Source organism: Anabrus simplex, chromosome 4 (assembly GCF_040414725.1).
Source record: "Anabrus simplex isolate iqAnaSimp1 chromosome 4, ASM4041472v1, whole genome shotgun sequence".
Classification (NCBI taxonomy): domain Eukaryota; kingdom Metazoa; phylum Arthropoda; class Insecta; order Orthoptera; family Tettigoniidae; genus Anabrus; species Anabrus simplex.
In genome coordinates, this window is record NC_090268.1 from 372054554 (window position 1) to 372067938 (window position 13385).

Here is a 13385-nt window from a genome sequence, read left to right on the forward strand (position 1 = left end):
GGACAGACATAGCTATGTGTGTGTTTGAAATTATAAAATTAACCTCGTCTATAGTATGAGGATTGAAGAGAACGACTATTTATCAATAGATCAAAGTTACGATGTTTTAGAAGAAACCAAGTTTCGGCCTGTTGAGGTCAGACATAGCTATGTGTGTGTTTGAAATTATAAAATTAACCTCGTCTATAGCATGAGGATTGAAGAGAACGACTATTTATCAATAGACTAAAGTTACGATGTTTTAGAAGAAACCAAGTTGCGGCCTGTTGAGGTCAGACATAGCTATGTGTGTGTTTGAAATTATAAAATTAACCTCGTCTATAGCATGAGGATTGAAGAGAACGACGATTTATCAATAGACTAAAGTTACGATGTTTTAGAAGAAACCATGTTTCAGCCTGCTGAGGTCAGACATAGCTATGTGTGTGTTTGAAATTATAAAATTAACCTCGTCTATAGCATGAGGATTGAAGAGAACGACGATTTATCAATAGACTAAAGTTACGATGTTTTAGAAGAAACCAAGTTTCAGCCTGCTGAGGTCAGACATAGCTATGTGTGTGTTTGAAATTATAAAATTAACCTCGTCTATAGCATGAGGATTGAAGAGAACGACTATTTATCAATAGACTAAAGTTACGATGTTTTAGAAGAAACCAAGTTTCAGCCTGCTGAGGTCAGACATAGCTATGTGTGTGTTTGAAATTATAAAATTAACCTCGTCTATAGCATGAGGATTGAAGAGAACGACTATTTATCAATAGACTAAAGTTACGATGTTTTAGAAGAAACCAAGTTTCAGCCTGCTGAGGTCAGACAGAGCTATGTGCGTGTTTGAAATTATAAAATTAACCTCGTCTATAGCATGAGGATTAAAGAAAATGACTATTTATCAATAGACTAAAGTTACGATGTTTTAGAAGAAACCAAGTTTCAACGAATAGAGGTCAGACATACCTTAAAATCTTCGCGCTGCAAACTGTTACTCGGATGAATAAAATGCGTGCGTTCAAGCCTGAAACTCGAATGATAATATTCTTGTCGCACCTAAAAAAGAAGAAACATATATGAATGTAGTGTAGGGTACATCAGCTAGCCTAGCTATCTTTACAACTCAAAGTTCGAAAACATACCTTAAAAATGTACGTGTTGCAGACTGTTACTCGGATGAATAAAATGCGTACTTTCAAGCCTGAAACTCGAATGTTAATATTCTGGTCGTACCTAAAAAGAAAAGAACAAACATATATGAATGTAGTGTAGGGTACATCAGCTAACCTAGCTATCTTTACAACTCAAAGTTCGAAAACATACCTTAAAAATGCATGTGCTGCAGACTGTTACTCGGATAAATAAAATGCGTACGTTCAAGCCTGAAACTCGAATGATAATATTCTGGTCGTACCTAAAAAGAAAAGAACAAACATATATGAATGTAGTGTAGGGTACATCTGCTAACCTAGCTATCTTTACAACTCAAAGTTCGAAAACATACCTTAAAAATGCACGTGCTGCAGACTGTTACTCGGATGAATAAAATGCGTACTTTCAAGCCTGTAACTCGAACGGTACCTAAAAAAAAGAAAAGAACAAACATATATGAATGTAGATGTCTATTACCTAGCGTAGAAGTTGCTTTGCAAACAGTAACTAACAGTTCTAGCTTACCTTAAGATAAAGGCTGAAGAATAATATTCACAGCAGACAGTACTTAGACGGGAGATGTGTACGTGATAAACGCATACAGAGAACTGTGAGCGCTTCACGCAGACTGCAGCGAGTCAATATGCTGCTTGTTACCAAGCGGATGTGAAAGTCGCTGACAACTGCAGTACAGTTGGAACTAAATGTTTATGCAACAAGAGCTCTCCTGAAGGTCTTACACTGAGTCCTGCAGGCTGACATATTTAAGCCGGGATCGAACCTGCTGTTGATGCCGAGGGGTCAGAATTTAAGAGTTCTGCAGCGGATCGAGCCTTGGAAAGTTAGCGCGCGATCCTCGACCTCTGGACTTAAACGGGAGGGTACTAAGCTACATCCGCGGTATTCCTTACCTGTAGGCACTTAAAAGTATTGAACTAAAACTACATTTAGCTAGAACATGTAATTACACGTTATGACGATCGCGCAGACCCCCCGCCTAGCATTTGCTATTTTTACGGCTTCCAACAGTAGGAGTTCGAACCCGCTATCTTCCGAAGTAGCGAGAATGATTGAAGAGTGTTGAGGGTGATTCATTTGTCGGATGGAGGTGATAAGCCTTGTGCAGGCTTCTTCGGTAGGAGTAGGCTATGTGCCGGTACCGGGACGTCTAGTTATAAAACCCGCTACAACTGATTTGTCGCGTATACTGCGATTTAAAATCCTAGTCAGGAAGGGTAACCGGTCGTAAAACTATGGTGTATGATCTAAGAGGCGGGGTGTGCAAAAAAGCCAGCATTAAGTAAGGGCTGTTGATGGGGGCGTTAAACCTTGTGCAGACTCCTTCGAAAATGATTGTGAGTACAAGAGTGTTGAGAGTGATTCATCTGTCGGATGGAGGTGTTAAGCCTTGTGCGGGCTTCTTCGGTAGGAGTAGGCTATGTGCCGGTACTAGGATATCTAGTTATAAAACCCGCTATAACAAATTTATCGCGTATACTGCGATTTAAAATCCTAGTCAGGAAGGGTAACCGGTCGTAAAACTATGGTGTATGATCTAAGAGGCGGGGTGTGCAAAAAGCCAACATTAAGTAAGGGCCGTTGATGGGGGTGTTAAACCTTGTGCAAGCTTCCCCGAAACTGATTGTGAGTACAAGAGTGTTGAGGGTGATTCATTTGTCGGATGGAGGCGTTAAGCTGTGTGCAGGCTTCTTCGGTAGGAGTAGGCTATGTGCTGGCACCGAGTTTTACCCTCTCCCTACGGTAGTATATTACATTCTTAGGTAGTTTCGAGGTTGTGCGAAAAAAAGCCAGTATTAAGTAAGGGCTGTTGATGGAGGGGTGTTAAACCTTGTACAGGCTCCTTCAGCAGGAGTAGCCTGCATACCGGCACCGTGCATGTTCTTTCGATAGGGGTAGGCTATATGCTGGTACTGTGTTTTAACCTCTCTGTACAATCATGATATTTTATGTTAGGAACTTACACGGGCTAAATGCTACTCAGCTAAGAAGACGTTCCGTGAGTTACAAGTCGCTCATCAGCACACCGTGTCTTCGTTCAAGGTTAGTGCAGCCGGAAGATGCGTGTACAATTTCAGCCAACACATGCATTCCGCCCCTCGCTCTGAATGACTGCGCCGATACAACTTCAAAGACTGTAGAACAAAAAAATGTAACCCATAGCCTACAGTTTGGTTTAGTGTGCTTGCCTCTCACCCGGCAGTCTCGGGTTCGATTCTCTTGGGAATAAAAATATGTTTTACAGATTTTAAATCGCAAGAATTTGTTTTTAAGACTAGTTTCCCTTCCTTCCTGACGCAAAACTGGCAGTATCTAGCCTCTTACATCATACACTATTGTTATCGACCGGTTGCCCTTCCTGACGTCAAAGAACTCGGATTAAGAATCTGTTTACCGGGCGAGTTGGCCGTGCGCGTAGAGGCGCGCGGCTTTGAGCTTGCATCCGGGAGATAGTAGGTTCGAATCCCACTATCGGCAGCCCTGAAAATGGTTTTTCGTGGTTTCTCATTTTCACACCAGACAAATGCTGGGGCTGTACCTTAATTAAGGCCACGGCCGCTTCCTTCCAACTCCTAGGCCTTTCCTATCCCATCGTCGTCATAAGACCTATCTGTGTCGGTGCGACGTAAAGCCCCTAGCAAAAAAAAAAAGAATCTGTTTTACAACTACTTGCCCTTTCTAACACGAGAATCGGGGTTTTACAGCTAGATGCCCTTCTTAGATTTTAAATCGCTGTATCATGAACTATTGTTTTACAGCCGGATGCCCTTCCTGACGCAAAACTAAGATTTTAAATCGCAAGAATTTGTTTTAAGACTAGTTGCCCTTCCTGACGCAAAACTGGCAATATCTAGCCTCTTACATCATACACTATTGTTTTCGACCGGTTGCCCTTCCTGACGTCAAAGAACTGGGTTTAAGAATCTGTTTTACAACTAGTTACCCTTTCTAACACGAGAATCGGGGATTTACAGCTAGATGCTCTTCTTAGTGCTGGAACTAAGATTTTAAATCGCTGTATCACGAACTATTGTTTTACAGCCGGATGCCCTTCCTGACGCAAAACTAAGATTTTAAATCGCAAGAATTGGTTTTATGACTAGTTGTCCTTCCTGGCGCAAAACTGGCAGTATCTAGCCTCTTACATCATACACTATTGTTTTCGACCGGTTGCCCTTCCTGACGTCAAAGAACTCGGATTAAGAATCTGTTTTACAACTAGATGCTCTTCTTAACATGAGAATCGGGGTTTTACAGCTAGATGCACTTCTTAGATTTTAAATCGCTGTATCACGAACTATTGTTTTACAGCCGTATGCCCTTCCTGACGCAAAACTAAGATTTTAAATCGCAAGAATTTGTTTTAAGACTAGTTGCCCCTCCTGATGCAAAACTGGCAGTATCTAGCCTCTTACATCATACACTATTGTTTTCGACCGGTTGCCCTTCCTGACGTCAAAGAACTCGGATTAAGAATCTGTTTTACAACTACTTGCCCTTTCTAACACGAGAATCGGGGTTTTACAGCTAGATGCTCTTCTTAGATTTTAAAAAGCAGTATCTAGCCTCTTACATCATACACTATTGTTTCACGGTATGGCCGGTTGCCCTTCCTGACGCTGAAAGACCGGGATTTAGCCAGTTACCCTTCCTGATGTAACAAGACTAGGATTTATTTTTTTAGACTGCACGTAGCTAGAAATAGCCACACGAAATTATTATATAGAAAGAGAATTGCTAGGCGGATGACAGCTGTCAGAAAAAAGCACGTGAGTTTGTAAAGCACGTGGAATTTGCCACCGCCACAAAGAGGGCAGCACGGTGATTAAAGATGGCGGTTGACAGCTGTCAAAAAAGCATGTTGATTTGTTTCCAAACAAGAGCACGTGGAAATTGCCACCACCACATTTCAACTAAAGATTGCAGCACTGTTCTCTCTGGATTAAAGATGGCGGATGACAGCTGTCAGAAAAGCATATAGGTTTGTAAAGCACGTGGAATTTACCTCTACCACATTTAAAAGGCAAGTAGCTAAAGAGGGCAGCACGGTGATTAAAGATGGCTGCTGTCAAAAAAGCATGTTGATTTGTTTCCAAACAAGAGCACGTGGAATTTGCCGCCACCACATAGAGGGCAGCACTGTTCTCTCCGGATTAAAGATGGCGGATGACAGCTGTCAGAAAAGCATATAGGTTTGTAAAGCACGTGGAATTTACACCACCACCATTCCAAAGGTAAGTAGCTAAAGAGGGCAGCACGGTGATTAAAGATGGCGGTTGACAGCTGTCCAAAAAGCATGTTGATTTGTTTCCAAACAAGAGCACGTTGAATTTGCCGCCACCACATTTCAACTAAAGATTGCAGCACTGTTCTCTCCGGATTAAAGATGGCGGATGACAGCTGTCAGAAAAGCACATAGGTTTGTAAAGCACGTGGAATTTACCGCCACCACATTTCAAAGGTAAGTAGCTAAAGAGGGCAGCACGGTGCTCAAAGATGGCTGCTGTCAAAAAGCATTTTTCAAATTATCCGCCACCACATTTCAAAGGTAAGTAGCTAAAGAGGGCAGCACTGTGCTCTATGGATTAAAGATGGCGGATGACAGTTGCACGTGGATTTGTTTATCTCACGCTAGTGAGGTTAAGTTGGTAGCACTAAGGTTTAGGCCCGCCAAGATGGCAGCACTGCCGATGACAGGTGACGAATTTACATCTACTACGATAAAGAGGGCAGCACAGTGCTCTGTGGTTTAAAGATGGCGGATGACAGCTGTCAAAAAAGCACGTGGCTTTGATTACCACGCGCTAGTTAGGTTAAGTTGGTACTACTGAGGTTTAGGCCCGTCAAGATGGCAGTACTGAGGTTAGCGATGCGTTGTTGTCTGTCAAGAAGCACGTGGCTGTCAAAAAACACGTGGCTTTGTTTACCTCACGCTAGTTAGGTTAAGTTGGCACTACTGAGGTTTAGGCCCGTCAAGATGGCAGCAGTGAGGTTAGCGATGCGTAACGTTTTTATGGTAATCTGGGACCTGGAAACTGTCACGGAATTTCCGAAAGCACTCTTGAACTTGTTCATCCTTTTGTGCCAATAACAGTCGTACAGCAATATCTTCTGCACTTTAGAATACATAACCATCGCGATGATACCTTCATAACACCCATTTAAAGTCCAATAGTTACTAATGAAATGCTGCGTCAGCTGTCAAGAATTCTCATCACGCCGATCTTGACACAAGCCATATGGCGCTCGCTTAGGGATTCCCGCGGCCTGCGACCAGAAGAGCGAAGTCTTAAATTATACATCTGCCTGTAGTTATGATACAACTAAGTAGCATTGCAGTGTAGTTAATTTATCAGTTAGTATCTTCCTTGCTTCACTGTCGTGAAATCCTTTTTAAATATTTCTTTTCTTTGATATATATTCACAGAGTGTGGTATTTTATTTCTGTTGACATTTTCATATTATCTCATATTACGGTGACGAAGAGAAAAGAATTGCTGAGATAGATGTAGGGACTGCGGGTGTGAGTGGGCTTAAAGGAACATGAGAGAAGAAACCGCGTGTTGGAAAGAGGTAATAAGACTTTTAACAGAGGACAGGAATGAAGGTAGGTATTCCTCTGTCAATGTACAGGGTACGATAGGAAAATAAGAGGGGATAAGTTGTGGAAGATAGGTGATCTAGTGTTATATTGGGAAGGAAAATTAGGGCTAAGAGTTCTCAACAGGGAGGCGACTAACAGGGGCCTCATGGTCTCTCAACTTGGGAGCGTGGGTTGGTGACCATGGGGCCCTTAGCTGAGTCCTTGCATTGCTTCCGCTTACTTGTGCCAGGCTCCTCACTTTCATCTATCCGACTTCCCTTGGTCAACTCTTGTTCTATTCTGGCCCCGACGGAATAAGACCATTCGAATTCTAGGGAGTCTTTCATTTTCTCGCCCTTCGTTGCCCTTGCCCTTCTTTGGCCGATACCTTCATTTTTGAAGTGCCGGATCCTTTCAATTTTTTTCTCTGATTAGTGTTCTTTAGAGGATGGTTGCCCATTTGCACTTCCTCTTAAAACAACAATCACTACCTACACCACCATAGGGATGTGTTCAGGTAAATTATCGGAGAAGAATCGGTATGAGTCACTATTAATAGTAAAGCAGAGAGAACGTGGGGAACAGAGAGGTGTTAGAGAGGAGGAGCGAAGCAAGAAGAAACAGAACGGTAGGAAAGGGAAACGGAGCGTAGATAATAGGAAGAGGGAGGCGAAGAAGGGTCATGAGAGGGGCGAAAGGTAGGAGGACGTACGTTCTGCAACCGTCAGGGAAGTTAAAGGAGAAGCGGAGAGGAAGGGATCTAATGGGATATTGGGGTTTCGAGTCTGGTCATGAGCGACTTTATTATTAGGCCTGTGGGAAAAAGGTGTGGAGAAAAGAGAAGTAGGGTAGAGGAATTAAGTTAAAGCAGATGTATAGGAAGGTTGAAGGGAAGGATGAGGGTAAGGAAACGGTGGTAGTTTTTCACATTGGAACAAACAACATTAGACAAGCAACATAGTTTGGAATGTATGGGATCTGGTTATGACAGCATGGGAGAAGTATAATGATGATCATGATGATGCTTGTCGTTTAAATGGCTCTAAATTGTAGGTTATCGGTCCCAGATAAGTTTAAAGGAGCCCCCGATCTTACCGAGGTATTTTCATTCTGTTACACAAAGGACGTCAAAAATACATTTGTAATAATAATGTTATGGTTTTACGTTCCACTAACTACTTTGAACGGTTTTCGGAGACGCCGAGGTGCCAGAAATTTGCCTTGTAGAAGTTCTTTTACGTGCCAGTAAAACTACCAACACGAGGCGGACGTATTTGAGCACCTTCAAATACCACCGGACTGAGGAAGGATCCAACCTGCCAAGTTGGGGTTAGAAGGCCAGCGCCTCAACCGTCTGAGCCACTCAGACCGGCAAAATATATTTTTAATACGCGTATCTTCAGCTGAAGTTTTCGAAGGAAAGCCTCCCTTACTTGGGCTGGTATGAATTCAGTCCAGATTTATTTGTCGTTGCCTTGAGCTCCTTCTCCAGGGCTACATTCGTATTATTTAGAAATGTTTAGATCTTCTTCAGATTCAAATAAAATAACAAAACTCTCTGACCCTGTAAATTTGTAAATGTGTTTCCTGTCGAGCCTTTATAACGTATCCTGTATGAGGATATATTTTTAGTGTCATTATTATGTTTACAGCTTTTCCCCAGTTACGCTTCTCCTTCAATTTTAACAACTGCTCTAAATTTATCTTTCATTGCCAATTATCATCTGTTCTATATAAAACTTTAAAACGAAGGAAACAAGAAGGAACAATATTCTACTCAAACTATTCGGTATACAAGTTCAGGGAATGTAACCCGAGATTGTGAGAACATCTGCTGTTATATCGATCTGCTATTAACTTGCAGGGTGTGCATGCCCCGACTGATGAAGTTTTTATCACAATACGCACATAAACACTCTCCAAAATGATATTATAGCAACTACCACCATCGCGTTAGAAATCAAAGCATCCGCTCTAGAAGTAAGCGACAGTCATACAATCTGAGAAGATCTCCTTACAAGCATTACGATGGAAAGAGAAATGGTCATCTCATGTTCAAACAGGCGGTGCCGGAGAACCCTGCTCAAGCTCTACCTGGAATGTAATTTCCAAGGAATGTCTGCAGCGAACTAAACCATGTTAAAATTAGTGTTGGAAGAGGTAAAAGTGAACTACGTTCGTGGAGAATTTCAGACATTCCAGAGTGTGACCGTGAATCTGCGAAACAAACTGTGAGTCCCAACATTATAGAGTGTCTCCCAACTAGTTTCACTAGAGAATGGGAAAAAAGTATTGCGTGCCATTCCTACAACAATTAAAAAGTTAAACCACCCAACTGTAAATATCTAGTCTTCCTGAGTATTCTATGCCTATACATTTGTAGATACGTTTCCTCCGAACTTTTTTAATCACTTGCCGACGTATCCTTTATGGAAATTGACTATGTTTATAACGTTTTCATTATTTTTACTGCAGTCTTCCAGCTAGGTTCTAGCGTCTTCTTAATTTTTGTTTTGCCATTTTTTGCATGTATAACTATTTTCTTCATTGTTAGTTATTTTGTGATCAGTTGTAAAAATATATTGTTTATTCACCTACAATCATGCTGATTGCCATACGGTAAATAAATAATAATTAAACAATTAACCAACCAATCAACCAAACAATCACTGTGAGCTTGCATCCGGAAGATAGTGGGTTCGAGCCCCACTGTCGACAGGCCTGAAGATGATTTTCTGTATTTTCCCATGTTCACACCAGGCAAATGCTAGGACTGTACATTAATTAAGGCCATGGCCACTTCCTTCCTATTGCATCCGGGAGATAGTAGGTTCGAATCCCACTATCGGCAGCCCTGAAGATGTTTTTCCGTGGTTTCCCATTTTCACACCAGGCAAATGCTGGGGCTGTACCTTAATTAAGGCCACGACCGCTTCCTTCCAACTCCTAGGCCTTTCCTATCCCATCGTCGCCATAAGACCTATCTGTGTCGGTGCGACGTAAAGCCCCTAGCAAAAAAAAAACTTCCTTCCTAGTCCTAGCCCTTTCCTATCCTTTCGTCGCCATAAGACCTATCTGTGTCGGTGTGACGTAAAGCAAATAGAAAGGATCAATCAATCAATCAATCAATCAATCAATCAATAATCAGTGATCCGCATTTAGGGCTGTCACCCGGGTGGAAAATTTCCTATCAATTGCTTTCCTAGTCTTTTGTTAAAGGTTTTCGAAGAACTTGGAAATTTATCGACCATTTCCTTTGATAAATTATTCCAATCCATTATTCCTGGTGTGAAAATCGGAAAACTACGGAAGACCATCTTCAGGGCTGCCAACTGTCGAATTCTAACACACTCTCCAAAATTCAAGCTCATAGCTGCGTGACCCTAACTGCACGGCCAACTCGCTAGGTTATGTATGTATTATTATTTTATTTAAATTGTACATGTGTAATCCAGGGGTGGTAGATGGAGAAAGGGCAAGCTCCCCCACATATACAGAAGAGCCTCCATTCTGACATATATATGTTTATCTTAACTCTACTGAATATTTAACAATTTTAAATAAAAATATTTATACTTCAAACACTGTAACCTTAGTGTAATAATTATTTTAATTTATTCGATAGGTATTAAAAATCCGGGCTAAGTTGCTTCTGACCTCAATTTGGCAGGTTCGGTCCGGGCTCAGACCGGTGATATTTGAAGTTGCTCAAATACATCACTCTCGTGTCGGCAGATTCACTGGAACGTAAAAAAACTCTTGCGGGACAAAATTCCGGCATCTCGGTGTCTCTGAAAATGGTAAAAATAGTTTGTGGGACGTAAAGCTAATAAGCATTAAATTATTAAAAGTAACAAGACCCAGTCATTCGTACACACTCTAGCTCGTTCAATACATCTCCCACACGCGCACGTATCCACATTCAGCTATACTTGCACACGCCATTTTTTAAATACAAGTTATGTAAATCATACATGGATGTCTATTCACACATCCTTTTTATTTACTGCCTGGCTGAAGTGAGAAATAAAAAGCCGTTTTACTTCAGGTAGTAGAAGGCTCCATAGCCAAGCATTACGTGAGTAAAGTCCACTTAAATATGAGGTTATTCTGGAGAAGTGGGGAACAATGGTAACGCCGTAGCCTCTCTTAACACCGTGGTGATTAACCGCAACAGGAGCCACAATGGAGCACAATTGCTGCCATAAATCTGAAAAATGTCAAACCCACATTGACTAAATTGTTATAATAATGTTATGGGCTTTTCGTCCCACTAACTACTTTTACGATTTTTCGGAGACGCCGAGGTGCTGGAAGTTTGTCCCAAAGGGGCTTTCTTTCTTTCTTTCTTTCTTTCTTTCTTTCTTTCTTTCTTTCTTTCCTTCTTTTTTAATCCGTTTATCCGCCAGGGTTGGTTTTCCTAGGGATTCAGCGAGGGATCCCACCTCTACCGCCTCAAGGGCAGTGTCGTGGAGCGTAAGACTTTGTGTCGGTGGGATACAACTGCGGAGGAGTACCAGTGCCCCGTCCAGGCTGCCTCAGCTGCTACACTGAACAAGGGCATTGTGGGGGGATGGGAAAATTGGAAGGGATAGACAAAGAAGAGTGAAAAAATCGGCCGTGGCCTTAAGTGGAGGAGAAGCGGGAAATCACGGGAAACCACTTCGAGGGTGGCTGAGGTGGGAATCGAACCCCCTCACTACTCATTTGACCTCCCGAGGCTGAGTCGATCCCTTTCCAGCACTCCTATCACTTTTCAAATTACGTGGCAGAGCCGGGAATCGAACCCAGACCTCCGGAGGTGGCAGCCAATCACACTAACCCCAACACCACAGATTCGGACAGGAGTTCCTTTGCGTGCCAGTAAATTACCGACACGAGGCTGACGTGTTTGAGCACCTTCAAATAAAATCGGTTTGAGCCAGGATCGAACCTGCCATATTAGAGTCAGAAAGCCACCGCCTCATCCGCCTGAGTCACTCAGCACGGCTCACTAGATAATTCATTTCGACAATACGTATTGTACATCAACACTTGCAGTCGTGACCCCTATACACACACCCATTCGACAATTTTGAAACAAACATTGAAATTGATAACCCTATAATGCTCACCGGGGTGGTATGACACCTCGGACGAAACCATCTTATTCCTTACAGTTTTTAGTAAAGTAGATTTGTGTCCTCCCCCCAAGGTGGTGGGACTCTTTTCAGACACACCCCCAATGGAGGTACCATTTTAACTATATACCAGCCCTCCAGCCATTCTCAAATCTCTGAAAGTGCCGGGAAAAGAACCGGAGCCACCGAGGTCGGCAGCTAATAGTGCTAACCATTACGCTACGGAGGCAGCCTGTACTTAAATGAAACAGAAGCACGTAGCCCTCATCATGCTGCTATTCTCTCAAAAATGACTGATCTTTGCATCAATTAGGAACCAAATAGAACTTGCCTGGTGCTGGCCACTGTGTGAGGCTGTTGGGCATCGCTCCCTGGTGAGTATAAGCGTGTGCTAAGTGTGTGTTGTCCGAATGCATGGCTAAGCCGTCAACTTGCTGACGTTTAGTTCAAGGGGCGAGTTTGATTCCCGTCCAAGTCGGGGATTTTAACTTTCATTAGTTAATTCTCTGGCTTGGCCGCTTTAGCATTAGATTTTATCTTAGGTAGGGACCCATTCTCACAGACACGCAGATACGGCGTCAACTCCAAGGACCTGGACCATGTCTCTCCTGAGGCCACACACCATTAATTAGTGATGATTGAATTTTAGAACATGGCCATTTCTGAAGTGGATGTGTGGGTTAATGATTTTGTTAATAAAATTCTGTCTACAGACAATGAGAATGAGAGTACCGGGCGACTTAGCCGTGTGGTTATGGGCACGCAGCTGTGAGCTTCAGCGCGGGAGATAGTGGGTTTTCCGTGGTTTCGCATTTTTACACCAGAAAATGCCGGAACTGTACCTTAATTAAGGCCATGGCAGCTACATTCGCACTCCTAGCCCTTTCCTCGACCTATCTGCGTCGGTGCGACGTAAAGCAAGTTGTAAAAAAAATTAAGAATGATGATAATGCAAAAGAACACGTTGAGCTCGTATCGGATTTCACATCTGAAGATAGTGCTTCAGAAGATGGTTGTGATGATATGTTTGGCCCTGGACCAGTAAACAGAGGAAAAAGTGCTCAAATATCATCGCTTAAACCCCATTCTCCTCACTCCGTCAGGTGTAAGAACGCCTGCTTTTATATGCGTTTGCAACTTTCTGGAGAAAAAGGTGAAGAAAGATTGATTAAAATTGAAAACGAGACGTGGTAGGTTGTGTTCTGTCCGATGCATATATGTTTTTCTTAGATTTTTCGTTATTATATCTTTATGTGTCCGCCTCTGTGTGTAGTGGTTAGCGTGATTAGCTGCCACCCCCGGAGGCCCGGGTTCGATTCCCGGCTCTGCCACGAAATTTGAAAAGTGGTACGAGGGCTGGAACGGGGTCCACTCAGCCTCGGGAGGTCAACTGAGTAGAGGTGGGTTCGATTCCCACCTCAGCCATCCTCGAAGTGGTTTTCCGTGGTTTCCCACTTCTCCTCCAGGCGAATGCCGGGATGGTACCTAACTTAAGGCCACGGCCGCTTCCTTCCCTCTTC